Source organism: Papaver somniferum, chromosome 5 (genome assembly GCF_003573695.1).
Source record: "Papaver somniferum cultivar HN1 chromosome 5, ASM357369v1, whole genome shotgun sequence".
NCBI lineage: Eukaryota > Viridiplantae > Streptophyta > Magnoliopsida > Ranunculales > Papaveraceae > Papaver > Papaver somniferum.
Genome location: NC_039362.1, coordinates 43,724,271 through 43,741,158, shown reverse-complemented (window position 1 = coordinate 43,741,158; position 16,888 = coordinate 43,724,271). Strand labels below are relative to the sequence as shown.

The 16,888-nt window shown below is 37.6% G+C and overlaps 1 long non-coding RNA gene across 2 annotated transcripts; it reads left to right on the top strand.

Moving 5' to 3' along the window:
• Positions 1-9,963: 9,963 nt before the first annotated feature.
• Positions 9,964-13,424, top strand: LOC113277391. Of its 2 annotated transcripts, XR_003324889.1 has the most exons (8): positions 9,964-10,199; positions 10,291-10,348; positions 10,499-10,661; positions 11,670-11,806; positions 11,932-11,995; positions 12,426-12,501; positions 12,940-13,020; positions 13,163-13,424. It is a non-coding gene; the product is annotated as an uncharacterized LOC113277391 (long non-coding RNA). The 2 variants fall into 2 exon arrangements; XR_003324888.1 differs by having other exon boundaries at positions 11,670-12,320.
• The last annotated feature ends 3,464 nt before the right edge of the window (positions 13,425-16,888 follow it).

The window sequence follows — 16,888 nt, the reverse complement described above, 5'->3', positions numbered from 1 at the left end:
TATGCTAGGAGCTGAAGCTGTGCAGGGGAAGAGTGAAAATGGACTGGGCCGGGAACATGCCGGAACATACACAACTATGGCTGAATCGAAGTCAGGCGAGTTGACTCACTGATCCACTAGCCGACTCAGGTGGATTTGGGCTGGGCTCTAGTGTTCACATGCTAGCCCGAAAAGGTGTTGGACGGGAAGATTAAACCTGCACGAGTTTGGCAAGTCTGAAAATAAAAAGGGGAGACTTACATTGGTCATAGGGAGATTATTAGCTTCTCTTCTATTTTTGCCTAGGGTTTAGAAACATGATGAGTTTTCTTTTTCTCCTTGTTATGAACTCCTATGCCATGAGTACCTAGATTTTATTATTGGTTAAGGAATAAGTTGGATTTTCAAATATGGGTTTTCATTCAATAAATTAGTTTTGTCTCCATGTTTTGTCGATTATGATTCGCTAGAAATATCGCCATGTATGATTGATTGTTAGTTTTGTCAAGTTGCAAATTGGTATAACTCGTAATCATATCTATTGCTAGTTTAGGGTTTATTATACGTAAACGTGATACACCTTGAATACACGTAGCATAATTGTGATTATTGCTTGTAGTGATACATCCTAGTAGTCACATGTGGATCATAACCTTTGTTAAAACGGATTAGTGCTTTTACACGTTCGTTTGCATTGATTAGTCTTATTTCATAGAACTTAGTGCTCTTAGGAAGTTAAACTTAATTGTGATTTTACACTTTAGGTTGCTTTCTAGGAAGAATTCACTTTCGCATCTTTTAATGTGTTTGTTGATGACAAGAGGAAATTAGCGGGATATTCTTGCGATCAAGGTATCCTAGGACTTTTGATAAAAGTTGAGATTAAATATCAATTCTAGTTATTGTTGAAAACATGTTTGTGGATGAAAACGGATCCTTAATCAATTTCTTTCATCTTGATTTGCGTGTTTGCTTTGCTTTATTTATTTTGTTTGCTTTTATTTTACTTTTATATTATAAAAATCAGAAAATCTCCCCATTATTTTATATAGGAAACCGGAACATATTGACAACCCAAGACCTCTCTGTGGGAACAAACTCTTTCTTATCACATACTATATTTATATCTAGTTGCGCGAGAAAGTGAATTATATTTGCACGGCTGACAACCGGTCATAAGTATATGATATTTTGCTTTTGATTGAGATAAACTATAACACTGTGCCATATGCAGGTGTAACTCCTAGTTACACTAGTCATATGCATGTGTAACTGAAAGTTACACAAGTCAGATGCATGTGTATCTCCTAGTTACACATGTTATATGCATGTGTAACTCTCAGTTACATAAGTCAGCTGGTGTGTAACTAAATCTGAAGTTTCTGTATGAATATGATTTTTCAGTGTTTGTAGAGTTCAATGAAAAGTGCATTTCGATTTGATTGTTTGATTGTTCTTGTATTGTTATTGATTTTGATTCTGAATTGCAGAGTGTTTCTGGTGGTGGTATTGGAGCTGGAGGTAGTGCCAGTGGTGGAGAAATAAATGGAGGTGTCATTTTAAGTGGTGGTGGTGGAATTGCATAGTGTAGTAACTACTCTACTGAATTTGTGATTCTAGGAGGTGGTGGTAATTATAATAAGTTATATTTCTTCTAATAGTTTTATAATTGTTGATATATACCGTATCGTATCATAGTGAATAGACATTTCCTTTAAGATGATAGAAAGTGATTTCTTGTAGGTGGTCTAGCTATTTGAGATTGTCAGATGAAATCACTTCTGAAGCTCTTGTTGTACGAATGTTGCAGATATGCAAGCATTATTTTGGTATCGAGGAAGGCAAATATGGATGGGAACAGTTCTATTATAGGATGTGGTGGCTTATTTCTAGGATTTGATTTTGCATATCAAGTGTTTTAACTCGTGTATTGTAACCAAGAACAACTGATTACTATAATATATAGACGGAGAAATTATTGTAAATAAATACTAAGGCTAATACATGTAACTTTTGTATGTTTCTTTGGATGTGCAACTGTTATGGCATGTGTAACTGTGGACTACACAAGGCAGATGCGTGTGTAACTTATCATTACACATGTTGTACACATCCATATGCATGTGTAACTTTTAATTACACGTGCGTATGGCATGTGTAACTTCTGCGTGCACATGTGTAATACTGAGTACACATCTATATACAAGTGTAACTTTGCATTACACATGTCATAAGGATGTGTAACTTCTGGATACACATGGCATATGCATGTATAACTTCTATTTATACATTCACACTATACTTTAATAATTTTGCGCCTAGATTTAATAATTTTGGGCCTAGATTTAAATTTTATTTAGTTATGGGCTTGACAATATGCATAAGGGTATCAAGGTCTTTTAATAATTTGGGGCCTAGATTTAAACTTCTTTTACTTGAGGGCCTCATATTATGGGTTATCCATGGGTTGGGCCTTAGCCTAATTTTCCCTAACGAATATCAGTTTTACAACTAAGAATCTACATTATTATATTTTATATATTATATTCATACTATTGGTTAACGAATATTACATGAAACTGGTTGGAAGCCTAACAAGTTAAGCTCTAACGAGGTATTACTACATTAACCGAACAGGTTGCCGTGCTAGCCTACAAGGGAGCCTCATGAGGAACCATCCAAGTGAGCCGAAGCGGATAGGGGACTTGACTATGTCGTAAGGGGGGAAAGCTAACTTTACCTTCCATGTCAAATACTGCAGTATTGCGCCATTGGGAACTCGAACCCGGTACCTCCTAGAGTGCATCAACCTTTGAGAAACGGAGATGATCAGTTGAGCTAGCTACCCGTTTTTTTTTTAAATATATTTTTTTATGGGACCATGAGAAATCATATTTATTCATTTTGATCAGATATTTCCACAATGGAAAATCAGATATATATCCATCCACGTGGCTGTGCATATATTTTCTTTTACCCGTTACCATTGGAACTGCTCATACGGCCTAATACTTTCTCATTTGGTCTTGAGATCCGAAGGTATGATTGATATGCTTTTATTCACAAATCTTGATATCCAAAGATCTAATCGATATGCTTTAGATACTCTCTGGGAGAATTGTATAATTTTTTTGAACTCAGTTGAGTTTAGATACTCTCACATATATGGGGAGGGCAACGATGTTGCGAATTTGTTGGCTAATTAGGGAGCCAAGAATGGTTATTAATGGTGGGATAAACCACCTAATTTTATTCGGTCTATTATGGGTAGCGATAGAACCTAGATACATATTTACAGATTCAGATAGATATGTCTTGATTTATTCTCTTGTGCTAACTTATTTTATCTTTTCGAGGCCTAGCCCCCCTCGTTCAGTTTTTCATATTTTTCAATAAATTTTACTTGCAAGCTGTCAAAAAAAAATTATAATACAAAAAAATGGTACACTTTCTTAATAAATCTTGATAACCAAAGACCTATAATTGATATGCTTTTTTTTTATGCAAAGTAAGAACGTATCATTAATCAGGCGAACCTATAACAATGTTTACATCCTCCAGAATTGCAGTAACAATAAAGCTTGGAGGATGATTAATCCATCATTTTGAAACTTTAAACACTCTTGCATGCCTTGCTAATTTATCCACAGGCTTATTACACTCTCTCTTAATGAACTTACATGCCCAGAAAGGATGATTTTTTAATCTAGTAATGATATCTAATATTAATGGTTGGTTTTCTCAAGCTGCAATCTTGTAATCCTTATTAACTGCATCTACCACTAGCATTGCATCGATTTAAAGACATATGGATTGCATCCCTAGTTCCTATGCCAAAATCAAAGCCTGTAGTAAACCTTCGCACTCAGCCTCCTCCGTAATCAGGTGTTCATATGCATGTCTGCATCTCCCCTGTATGAAGTCTCCTGCAAAATTACGCATGATTAGTCCATGTCCAGTGTGAGTATAACCATCATATTTTTTAAAAGACGCATCATCGCAGATAGAAAAGAAAGGAGATACAAGAGGTATACATCTTGTCTGAGTCATTGTATTTGTGATACTACTTATAGCTGCCTGGCCATGAGTAACCATATTGCTACCAGTTTAAAATTTTAAGTCTTGGACCAATTTAATAACCACCACAGGATTTGGTTTTATATTCTAACAAGTGGACTTGCATCTTGCCTTCCAGATTTCCCAGACACTATTAGCCATCTTCACAATCCAATATTCATCAAACTGACACATATCATTGTCAAACCAGCCTTTGATCCAGTCGTGCAATGAGATATTAGTATCTTGCATACTCCTTCTAGCCCCTGGAACTGAGAACCAAACTGCTCTTGAGAAAGTATAGTCACACAGGATGTGTTCAGTAGTCTCAATTTCTTGTTTACACATAGGGAATAAATCTCCAGAGTATCCTAAGACCCTAGTCATACGTTCATTAGAAGGCATTTTATCATTCTGTTTGAGGGTAAAAACTGATTTTGCTGTTTTTGGTAAATTTGGGCGTGTTGATGAGAAACGAATCCAAAACCTAAAAAAATGCATTGCACGGGAGTACTTTTAGATTCGAGAGATCAATCTGTAAGACTCTGGCCTAAACCAAGAAATGGTCGTTCCAGATTCAATTCGGTCACAAGGTGAAGGAGAAGGGTTGATCTTAGGGAGGGAAGCGAAGAAGGTTTTTGAGATCAGAATGTTGAATTATGAAGGTGTGGCTCTTTTATGACTTGTATCAGAATATGGTTTCTGGATACTTGTGTTGATAACACTTGTGTTGTTGTTTTCGAAATAGGTTGAAAACCTATTTGTACAAGTCATTTGAGTGCACCCCTGATCTCGTAGGAAGTGGAGGAGATTAAGTAGTGGAGTTGTGTAAGAGGTGGTGATCATCATGTTGTCAAACCTTCACACGCTACTCTCATCGTTGTTAACCGTCCATTCTTTCCTGACACTTTCTCGTAGTGGGCGCGTTGCACGCCGCACGCCGCACGCTGTAAACCGCCAGACCAATACCCCAGTGAGCATCCCCCAGTTTGTGACACGTTTGGTGTCTCGAGTAAATGGGTCAAGTCGTGGGACTTGCCACAAAGAATAGCATGCGACGCTATTAGGTTAAATAACTAAGTTATTTGGGAAGCCAATATTCATAAAACATAGTATGTATTCGATGCATGTAAAGCATCGCTTTTAAGTAAGCATCTCAAAGTAATCTATGTTCATGGAACATCGTTGTTTTAGAGCTTGTCTAAATTCTTAAAAAGAAGAGCATGACCGGACATCTTTGGGCGATCGCTTGGTAGCTCTATGGGTGAACTACTACGTGGTCGATCGCTCCCTGTAGGCGAGTGGCGGATGGTAGCCATTCTAAAATCCTATCGGTCGATCTTGGCTAGATCTAAACAGTTCAAATAGGCTAGCCAAGTTGAATGGTCGAGATGATTTGCGGCAGTTAATGACTGTTGTTAAAGCAGCGTGAAGGACCATCTTTGGGCGATCGTTTGGGATCGCACGGGCAAGATGTAGCTCGACCGATCTCTCCTTACAGGAGAGGGGTGGTCGATGATCATAGCATCACTCCATCGATCATCAAGTATCCAATCTAAGTCGTCTGACCAGGCTAGCGAAGTCGGACGGACGAGATAATTTTGGGGCAGCTGCTTTCCGTCATTGTTTTAGGGTTTGGAAACTGTGTGGCCAACCCTAGTTTGGTTAATCGAACCAAAATGCCGGGCGCTGCTTTGAACAGGCCGATCGGCCATGTGTGAAGACGAGCCACTAGTGAGTATGCTAACATCTCCCGGGTCGTCCAAAATTAGATCTAAGCCACTCGATTCGGCTGGCAAAGATGGGTGGTCATGATCGATTTGCGACAGTAGCATACTGTCGCGAGTACAAATTATGGTTTTAAAACGGCCACGTCTATCCTAGTTCGATTGGAAGACTTGATGCATTATAGACTTTCCGCGGGTAGGTCTATCGACCAAGGTAGGAGTTGGGCCGCCAATGGACACATTGGTACTTCTTCGATCGTCTGGAACGCGATCTAAGCCGTCCAACTAGGCTGGCGAAGTTGGACGGATATGATGGTTTGCGATAATAATATACTGCGCAACCAAAATTAGGGTTTTGAAATAACGTGTTTGTCCTAGTTCAGGCAAACGATTGAACTCCCTAGAGGCTTTCCTCGGGCAGGTCGATCGACCAAGGGGGAAGTTGGGCCGCCAACCAACACGCTGACACTTCCTTAATCGCTTGTGGAAAAATCCAAGCCGTCCAACTAGGCTAGCGAAGTTGGACGGTTGTAATGTTTCTAAGACCGTTTTGTCCGGTCTAGCTCGTTTTAGCTCTCTTCTTTAACAGCGCGATCACCCATGTTTGGGCTAATCGTTCGAAGCACTTGTAAATGAACTAAATAGGGATCGATCGACTGGGGAACTAGTTGGCCCGCCAGTGTTCAATACGGTGATTTCCCTGCCAGGAGTAATCTAGGCTTGCTGAATCGCGTGTCCAAATTGTGTGGCCGCGATTATTTTTGAGACTGACATGAACAATCTAGATTTTCCGTAAGGAATTTAAACGCGTTCGATCGTAGTATCTTTTAATCAAAAAGTGCATGAACACGCTACTCTCTTTATAGAAAGTGGTGTGGCCTACGTGAGTGTTTTCATGCAGGTATCAATACTGACACTTGGGTAGATTCATGCTACTCCGTTGGGAGTGAACATCAATCGTCATGTCATGCCAATATTGAGAGTTCGGCTGGGAACATTGCATAGGAGCATACTAGACAGGCAATGCATTAGTGAATAATGCCGGTGGAAGATAAAATTCAAAGAATATTTGGGATTGCTGTTGCACGCACCATTCTGAGTAAATTTCATATATACAAATATATTGAATTGCTCAATACATATGTGAGCGAAGAGGCTTAAGCACTCATTGCTTTCAAATGGATTTTGTTCCTTTGCAGGATGACAACGCATTAAATACAGGGTTTATGATTTTAGCCCTTGAACTAAAAAGCACCATCAACACATTCATACACTTCCACATGAAGTGTTTAATGCGTGGGAGAGTATTGATTTTCTACAATTTCTTCCAGAAATGTGCATCAAAGGTAGGTGTATTTGTGCGGGAATTGTTCTTTATCTCCACCAACTTGTTGTATGCTTATTTCACCATAAAAGCCCCATTCCTTGTTAGTTTCCATACCAACCTATCCTCCCTTGATATTGGTATTCTCATATTCAGGATTTTTGAGGCATCTCCTTGATCAAATAGATGATTTACCAGGTGCACTTTCCATGAATTCGTTTCTTGGTCAATCAGTTCTGAGACATTCACGTAAATATACGCTTCATTCAAGTTCCCTGTTGGTTTTGGTGGAAATTGCATTCTAATGATCCATTTATCCTGCTATATTAAGATATTCTTCCTGTTACCTAGAATCCATAAACTGATTTTTTTAACAAAACCCATCATTCCTTGTATACTCTACCATGACTATGTTGAGTTTTTCTTCTTCTTCACATGTAAAGCTGAAGTAGTCGGAAAATATCTCTCCTTAAGGGATGAACCCCATAACAGTTTTGTATAGTGACACAATCTCCAGCCGCTTTTCCAAGAAGTGCTTGATTGAAGCATTTGAGGTCGCGAAAACCCATTCCACCTTCTACTTTCTTGTTACATACTCTTGTCCATCTAATGAAGTAAAATCCTCTCTTCTCATGTGTTAGAGCACTGATCGGTCGAACTCGCAAGCGTTGCTATCTCAAGCTTGTTTGTCAAGCTTAGTTGTCAAAACTATAAGTCTTGATATCTAGTCTACTTATAACTATGTCTCGGATTAGGATAGAATGTGTAGTTGAGCTTTAGAATTCACGGCGTTCATCGATTGAAGACGAAGAACTACTAACGGGAGCTTCTGGAACTTCATCAACAAAAGGTATGTGGAGACTTGAACTCATCTATCACTCAAAAGTATATTCTGTTTTATCTCCTATTGAGACAAAAGTCGTATAGCTATATAGACTTTACATCATACACATTTGATATTTCGAGCTGAGTTTTACTTATATCTTTCTTGAAATATGTGTTGGAAAGCTTTTTTCTTTAACCACGTTCATCATTATTCTTGACAAAAGTCAAAAGATGATCATGTGAAAATCACCTGGTAACATCGAAAAGACGAGGGTACCCAAATATACCTCAATCTAAAACTTTTCCACCTATAATTCCTTTCTCCGAAAGTGATTGTCTATGGACTGAGTCGAGACAATACAACTAATCGGTTCACACTTCGTGTGATCGTCTATGGATAGGAGATCGAGACAATACGAAAACAAAATAACTTGTGTGATTGACTATGGATACAAGATCGAGACAATACAACAACGAAGTATGTTTACTTGATAATAGGTTCGGACTTAACCAAACACAATAGGATTGCTATCAAGTAAATAGGAATTAACATTTGTGTATTTCACTTCTAATTATAACAAAACAATTATAATTGCGGAAATAGAAAAGTAAAAGACGCAACAATATTTTGTTAACGAGGAAACCGCAAATGCAGAATAACCCCGGGACTTGTCCAAAATTGAATACTCTCAGGATTAAGCCGCTATAAAAAATCTAAACCAACTTCGTATAGTTTAGACCAAGCAACTAAACCTATAGTTCACCCATTTCCGTATGTATCCCTGCGCCTCCAACTTGTAATAAGTCACGCACTTGGAACAATTCCTTTGGTTCGTATTCCAAACAGTATAGGAACAACAAATATGTTCGGTAACAACTCTTTTCAAACAAGTGATATGAGTTTGACAAAAGGCTCTTCCGTTTTTCCCAATAAACTCCTTTGTCAGGTTCTTAGATCTATCTCAATACAACTACCAAAGTAATTGTCTAGATTTTGCAATCAATACTCTTAGTCACAAATACAATATATTTGAAAAGACGAGGGTACCCAAATATACCTCAATCTAAAAATTTTCCACTTATAAGTCCTTTCTCCGAAAGTGATTGTCTATGGACTGAGTCGATACAATACAACTAATCGGTTCACACTTCGTGTGATCGTCTATTGATACGAGATCAAGACAATACAACAACGAAGTTTTTTTACTTGATAAAAGGTTCGGACTTAACCAAACACAATAGAATTACTATCAAGTAAATAGGAATTAAAGTTTGTGTAATTTACTTCTAATTATAATAAAAACAATTATAATTTGCGGAAATAGAAAAGTAAAAGACATAGCAAGATTTTGTTAACGAGGAAACCGCAAATGCAGAAAAACCCCGGGACCTTGTCCAGAATTGAATACTCTCAGGATTAAGCCGTTATACAAAATCCAACCAACTTCGTACAGTTGAGACCAAGCAACTAAACCTATAGTTCACCTACACTACACCAAATTCCCGTATTCGTAACAGGAATTCGTAACGGCTTTGTAGCTGTTACACAATTCCCATTACAAATGGCCGTTACAAAATATTCGTAACAGGCAAACCCGTTACTAAGTTTTTAAAAATGCGTAACAGAGATAAGCCGTTACGAATATTTTTATAAGCGTGCACACCTGGGTCGTAATACCCTGAGTTTGTGTGTGCCATTAACACGCGTAATATTATAATTCCACCCAAGATGAATAACACCAGAGGATATTTCCTCCCATGCGTGTGTCAATCACATGCGTGATTTTGAGGACATAACCCTAGTGAAATCGATATCGAGTTTCATTATTTTCTCTCTCTTTTCTCTTCTGCCTCTCTTCTCTTCCTCGCAGCAGATGAAACCCTAGTGAAATCTCTTGAATCTGTTTAATAATTGAACCCTAGTGAGTGTTTTTCAATCTTCAATCATCGAACCCTAATGAATCGATGAAACAATAGTAAGCGTTTTTTAATCTGTTTTTTCGATTTTTAGGGTTTCTTTTGGTTTTCAATTTTCAGGTGAGAGTGGTGGAGCTTTCATTTCCTCTGCAAAATCTCGTCAGGAGAAAGCTAGGGTTTCAAAAATCAAATCAATCCTTAGCTTAGATTAGCTCAAGATTTAGAATCGTCCATGGATGTTATGCAATGAGTTTGATTTTGGGTTCATCCTTGAATCGGTGAAGAAAACAATTATGGGTTTTTTCTTTGGGTGTTTTCGTGTTAAAGAGGAGAACCAAAATCATCATATCATCTCTGATTCTTCCAACAAAGTGAGTAAATCTCCTTTACATCTCGGATTTTTTTATTTTTGTTTTCTGATTTTTTTTTGAGATTGTGAATAACTTTTTTGTTTAATTGCAGAAAAATCCTTTGGTATCTAGGAATCGTCTAGCAGTGTTACTCTTATCTGAATCTCAAGGTGGTGACTCTGATTCTCATACTCTTTTTGCACTTTTTTTGATTTTGATTCTGTCTTTTTCAATTTGGTTTTTACTTTATAGATTAAAAGTTTTACATAAATTGGAGTAGAAATTTCAATGTGTGACCTAATGTTTCTCAGATAGAACAGGTGTGGGTTGCAGCTGTAATGATGGAGGTGGATTGGTAGTTTGTCCTAATTTTGTTATGAAGAAGCTGAAGTGTTGATTTGGGTTGCAGTGAATTATGTCTTAGATGAGGATGATTATGAGTTACTGTGGGATAACAATGTGGGATTTCACCGTCCTGCACCAGTGAGTATTCTTGTTCTTGACCTAGTGTTTGTTTATATCTCTGAATAGCTACTTAGGTTGAAGACAGAATTTGATGGTAATGTATTCTTGTTCTTGCTCTTGCTGTTTGATTTTGATTTATTTCCTTGTACATATTTTGATGGTAATGTATTCTTGTTCTGTAGCCAACCATGAGACAAGCCTAGTGGCTAAATGTCGCAGAATATATGCTCATGCTCATGATTATCACGTCTGTAGTGCCACAAAATTGATGCTAGGCTATTAATTAATCCATTTCGTTTTTATTTAAGTTAATAGCATTTTTCTAGCTAGATCATATGATTTGGGCTTATATAAAATTTTATCATAGTAGCTAGGTGGCCTTAATAACTTAATTGGTTCCCGTAGGAAAGTGCTATGCTGTATACGTTTTAGACTAAAACTAAAATTAGGTTGTTCCACTTCTTTTGTTGATAAGTTTGAAAATGAATATATTCCAACACCTACCTAGATCAAGTGACACCTAACTGATGCGTAAGGAGCTTGTTTCACTATCATTTATAGAAGGAAAAATAAGAGAAGAGGGTTACTGTTAGAGAAAAGGGGAAAGGAAGAGTTGGTTAGGATAGGTAATTATCGATTTGATTTTGATTCTTAATTTCTTTTGTTCTTATTATTATTAGTTAGTGATGGTGATTTCTTTTCATTGGAAAACTATTTACAACCAGTTTTAGTTGATGGGTGAGATGATTTTTGTTGATGGATCGTTTTAATTAGGTATAATTCGATAGTTAAGATAACAATTATGTATGAAAAATAGTGTTTTAGGGTATTTTTATACTGTCAGATCAGCGATTTTGACCCTCTTGGGTTTCAAATTAGTTTTAATTTAATTTTATAAAGCCGTAGTGCTCAAATCAGCTTGTTAATGCTTGTTGTGTGTGGAAATGGAATTTAATTTTCGGTGATTGCTCTTAAATTTTTATGAGTATCCACTGGGCAAGTTTGCTCACTTTGACTTCCTTTTAGTGCCAGGTGATCCTTCTATAGTTGGAAAAGAAACGGGCCAAGGCGAATTTCTATATATGGGTCGAGTGAGGTGTCCTAGTAACTTTCAAGTTGAGAGCACTTTTTTTTGGGAGTTGTTTTCTTTCAATACTTGTCAGGTGATCCTTCTATACTTGTCCAATGGTTTCGTGTATGCAATTAGCTTTTCTGTTCTTGGTGATCATATATGCAGTCTCTATTCTTCATATCACTTTCTTCATCTATCTCAACAAAGTTTCTGCAGGATGTGGTGCTTACATCACCTGCAAGCAAGATATGATGCAGCCTAATGCTAGCATCAAAGACAGGTACATACTATATTTTTTTTAAGTTTTTACAGTTCCAATCTTGAAAACTTATACGCCAAATTGGAATGTTGTACATACTAGCACTTTAAAGGCAACAGTTTAGAATGTATGGATGGGGCCTAGATTGTACTATATAAAGTATCGACTGATATTGGTATGTGAACTGGTGCACTAGTAAATGGTTCCTGCATGGTGTTAGTAAAGGACCATTAGCATGTCCCTAATGACATGTCGGTAAATATCATGTCTATGACCAGATCATTTCATTCAAGCATGAATTAGTGGAATGGCCTGACTGATGAGTTAGTTAATCGCCTTTTCATGGGTATGTATATATTGAAGAACTGAGATACCTTTTACTCTGAACCGTTTGTCATTGTGTTCTTCTTACACTAAATCTTGTTTTATCTTATGATGCATAACCAATCAGGTTCATCTGGACTCAGTTTCCTTCAAATTTGATGAATGCATTACTGCTTGGGGATGCAATACAAGATCTTCCTGAAGTAAGCAAATTTGATATATGCTTTCATTGATTTTATGTAGTGTTTCAGCTGAACTTGTACTGACCTAAGTGAGAATGAACTGAACGTATGAAGTTTCTATGTATTCCCTCGGAGGCTTGAGCTGAACTTATGCATTATATTTTCGAAGCATGAAAGTTGATAATAGAAAACTGAACTGTTTTATTGAAATTCCTTGAGCATGTGGTTCTAGTAGAGACTTGTGTAGGCAATGATGACATCTTCCATGCATAACCATTGGCTGTTGAACTTGGGTATCCTATGTTTTTTAGTTGGTTTTGTTGTTGTTGCTGCTGTTAACAACAACACATGCATGCTTGATGTTTTCTTCCTTATGAGATGACTTGCAGAATTCGTTATTTTTACTTTAAATATTTTATTCCTTGTTTGTGTATGGCACTAACTTGCCTTGAAATACAGGTCACCCGAGAAGACACCTTCTTCAACTGCGTGGCATGCTGTTTCAACAGGGACCATGTTTACTGTCTACTACAAACCAAGGTATGTGGTTAGTGGTTACACAATTTTGACAAACATTTAGGAGTTTAGTTGCCACACGAGCCTTGTGTTCCATGGGCTTTGTCCTTCCATCATGCACATTTACACTTCTCTGAATACTAATGTAAGGTATTGTTGTTTGCAGGGAGTAATTAGGTGTGGAAGTGTTTGCGCGAAGTTGTAGCTGGGATTAGGTATACAGTTTTCTTAGTTACAGAATATGTTCATGATCTTTGTACTACACAGAATTTGTATTCCCTTAGGACATAGGAATGAACTTATAGTGATATAAGTGAGAATGAACTAAACTTAGGAAGTTTCTAAGTATTCCCTTAGAAATTTTTTGGTACTTAGAATTTGTTTTCTTTTTTTGATATGAATCGAATGTGTATTGATATGAATTGAATGAGTATTGATGTGAATTGATTGAAGACACCATTATTGAACTTGGATGATGAACGGATTGAAAGGATTATGCAGGATATTTGGAATTCCGGCTTATTTTCGGCAGAAAATGAACTGCCAGTCAGCCTTGACCTGGTCAAATTTAATCCGTATTGACCAATTTTGACCAGGTCAATATTGACTGACAATAAAAAAAAAATTCTGTTACGAAAGTTTCGTAATGGCTTGCAGCTGTGTCAACCTGCCACGTAGTAACGGCTTGCGTACGTTACTAATGTGCTATGTAGTAACGGATCAGCCTGTTACGACCATGCTGTTACAAAAAATTAGTCACGGCCGACAGCTGTTACTACGTGTCATTCGTAACGGCAACGAGCTGTTACTAAAGCCGTTACAACTAAGAATTCGTAACGACTACATTGCCGTTACAAAAAAAAGGTACACCCACTTTTGAAACAGGCAAAAGCCGTTACAATCCCGATTCGTAACGGCTTAGGTGTAGTGCTAGTTCCGTCTGTATTCCCACGCCCCCAACTTGTAATAAGTCACGTACTTGGAACAGTTCTTTTGGTTCTGTAGATGGTGGATTTTCGACAAAGGCTAAATTCGTAAACTCATAATTATACGAAACTCCGATTCAGCAATCAGACGTGAGTATCGAGACACGAGTCTCTCATCGAATTCTCAACGGAGAGTACTTTCTCTCAGAGTACATGTAGATATGTAGTCTCACGACTGGACAACGACATATCTCATAAATACTGAATACTTTCAGTGATTATTTCTATATAGCATCACGAGATGGACAGCTCCTAGACAGCTTGCTCTGCTAGTATAGAGCGATAACATCTTCAAGAACAAACAACGAGTTTACCCTGACTATATAAAGGATATGACTTACCGACAAGCTCATATCGGGATAATTAATGCTCCTAGACAGCTTGCTCTGCTAGTATAGAGCCACAAAGTTAATTATTCCTAATTAAGATTGATTCTGCCGTGACATTCACTACTGAATTCCCGGAATAATCTATTATTGCTCCTATTCCATGGTCGAATCCACAACTGGTCCCATGGAATGACCATAACAATTGCTCCTATTCCATGGTCGAATCTGGTCCCCTGGAATGACAATAACAATTGTTCTGATTCTATGATCGAATCCACAGCTTGATCTCATAGAATAGCAATAACTATATTGTCTCATTACTCCGATTTCATGATCGAATCCACAACTGGTGTCATAAATGGTAATAGATAAACCTTAATTACTCTGATTCTATGGTCGAATCTACGATCCCATGGAATGGTAATGCTCACTTTATTATTCTGAATTCGTAGTCGAACCCTCAGCTGATCCTATGAATTAATAATAAACATCTTATTACTCAGTTTTGTGAATTATTCTCCACTGAATTCCATAATTAGTAATAAATAATCAACAACCGGGCGTCTGAGCTACCTCTAAGTAAGCCCCGATTCAAATGGTGAAGGTGTATTCAACGACGATACACTAACAGTCACCGCACGAACGAGTATTTCAAAAATACAACGAAACGATGAACCTATGCAAAATAGAGAAGAAAATAATAAATAATTAAAAATATTGACCAGGGTGCTGGGAGCACGGACACACGACCGACCGACCGTGTCATGGTCAATCCCACGCCAGTTTTATATTTTTAATGCATTTTTATTATTTTCCATGATTTGATGAAAATTCTCTCATTTTATCAAATCTCCTTCGTCTCGAGGAAACTCCTCGGTTTCATGGTACTTCCATAAATCCATAAAAAATAATATAAAATTAAGAAAAGGAGTGAGGGGCGTGACCATTGGCCAACCGGCCATGCCTTTGTCCCAACCGGCCCCACACCCCATGGTTCCTTATTATTTTATTATTATTATTATTTCTCTAATTTCATGAAAAACTCCTTGATTACATGGTATTTTTGCACAAATCATCAAATAATAATAAAATAATATAAATTATGAAAATTTGTGGGACCGGGCCTTGGCCGGCCGGCCATGCCCTAGCCGGTCCCACACGCCCCTATGTTTTATTATTTTATTATTAGTTTTCCTTGAATTCATCAAATTCCTTGATTTCATGGTATTTCTCTCAAATTAGGAAAAATTCCCTCAAATCATCAAAAATACCTAAAAAATATTAAAAAATTATGAAAACTCATGGGACCGGGACCAAGCCGGCCTTCCATGCCTCCACGGTCCCACACATCCTTGTTTTTATTATTTTAATATTTTTTGCTTCCCTGAACTCATGAAAACTCCTTCAGTTCATGGAAACTCCCTAAATTCATCAAATTTCTCAAAATTCATGAATTTTTCATAAAATCATTATAAAATTAGGGAAACTCGTGGGACCGGGCCCTAGCCGGCCGTCCATGCCTTCCACGGTCCCACACGCCCTTGTTTTATTTTATTTATTTTTTTTTTTTGCTTCCTTGAACTCATGAAAACTCCTTCAATTCATGGAAACTCCCAAAATTCATCAAATTTCTCAAAATTCATGAATTTTTCATAAAATCATCAAAATATTATAAAATTAAGGAAAAGGCACCACGGGACCGTGGTCACGACCGGCCGACCATGCCTTGACCACGGCGGTCCCACGCCTCCTCATTCCTTATTTTATAATTATTTTTCATCATCTCATGGTGTTTTCCTCAGTTTCGTCGAAACCCTAATTTTGACATATTTTCTCGAATGGATGCTCAATTGCACGCCAGAAAATATCAAAATTCTTAGGACTGAGACGCGGATGCCTTGGGGACACGAGCACGCTATCTTGACCGACCAAGATTGAGTCTTTGGCTCACGGAAGCCAGTCCCATCAATTTTCACAGTTTTGACCTAATTTGCACAATTGCTCGTATTAGGTCCAAAACTCTCTCAAACACTTTGGATTTTCATGAAGTGATCGTCAGGCGGTCACGGGAAAACCCAGGGCCGGTTTCATGACTCCATGGTCGGTCCCTCGCCTCGTCATAATTAATTAGGTTTTCTCACCTAAGGCTCAGACGAGTATTTTCGAATAAATGATTAAGCCAGCATTTAATCATTCTTTCACCAACAAATCGTCAACTCTTCAGGAGTTCTTCGTATTTGCTCACGTGAGCATATGGACACTACATGGTTGATCCACAGTCCCATGTAGTTGCTCCCTACTTCGTCCCATGGTTTAGATTCTGACGAACCATGAATTGATCATCAATTGATCGAATTAGGGTTTCTGAATCCAAGGATCATCATTCCAGATTCTAACCTTAATAATTTTATGACGACTTCATGGTCATTAATTTTATTAATTATGCTCGGTTCAACGACCAGTATTCTAATTAATGTTTTTGGTACGCTGCCAATAATCCATCAGATGAGCAACACATGCTCAGACGATCAAATATTCAACAATTCATCACATGAGCAACACTTGCTCAGATGATAA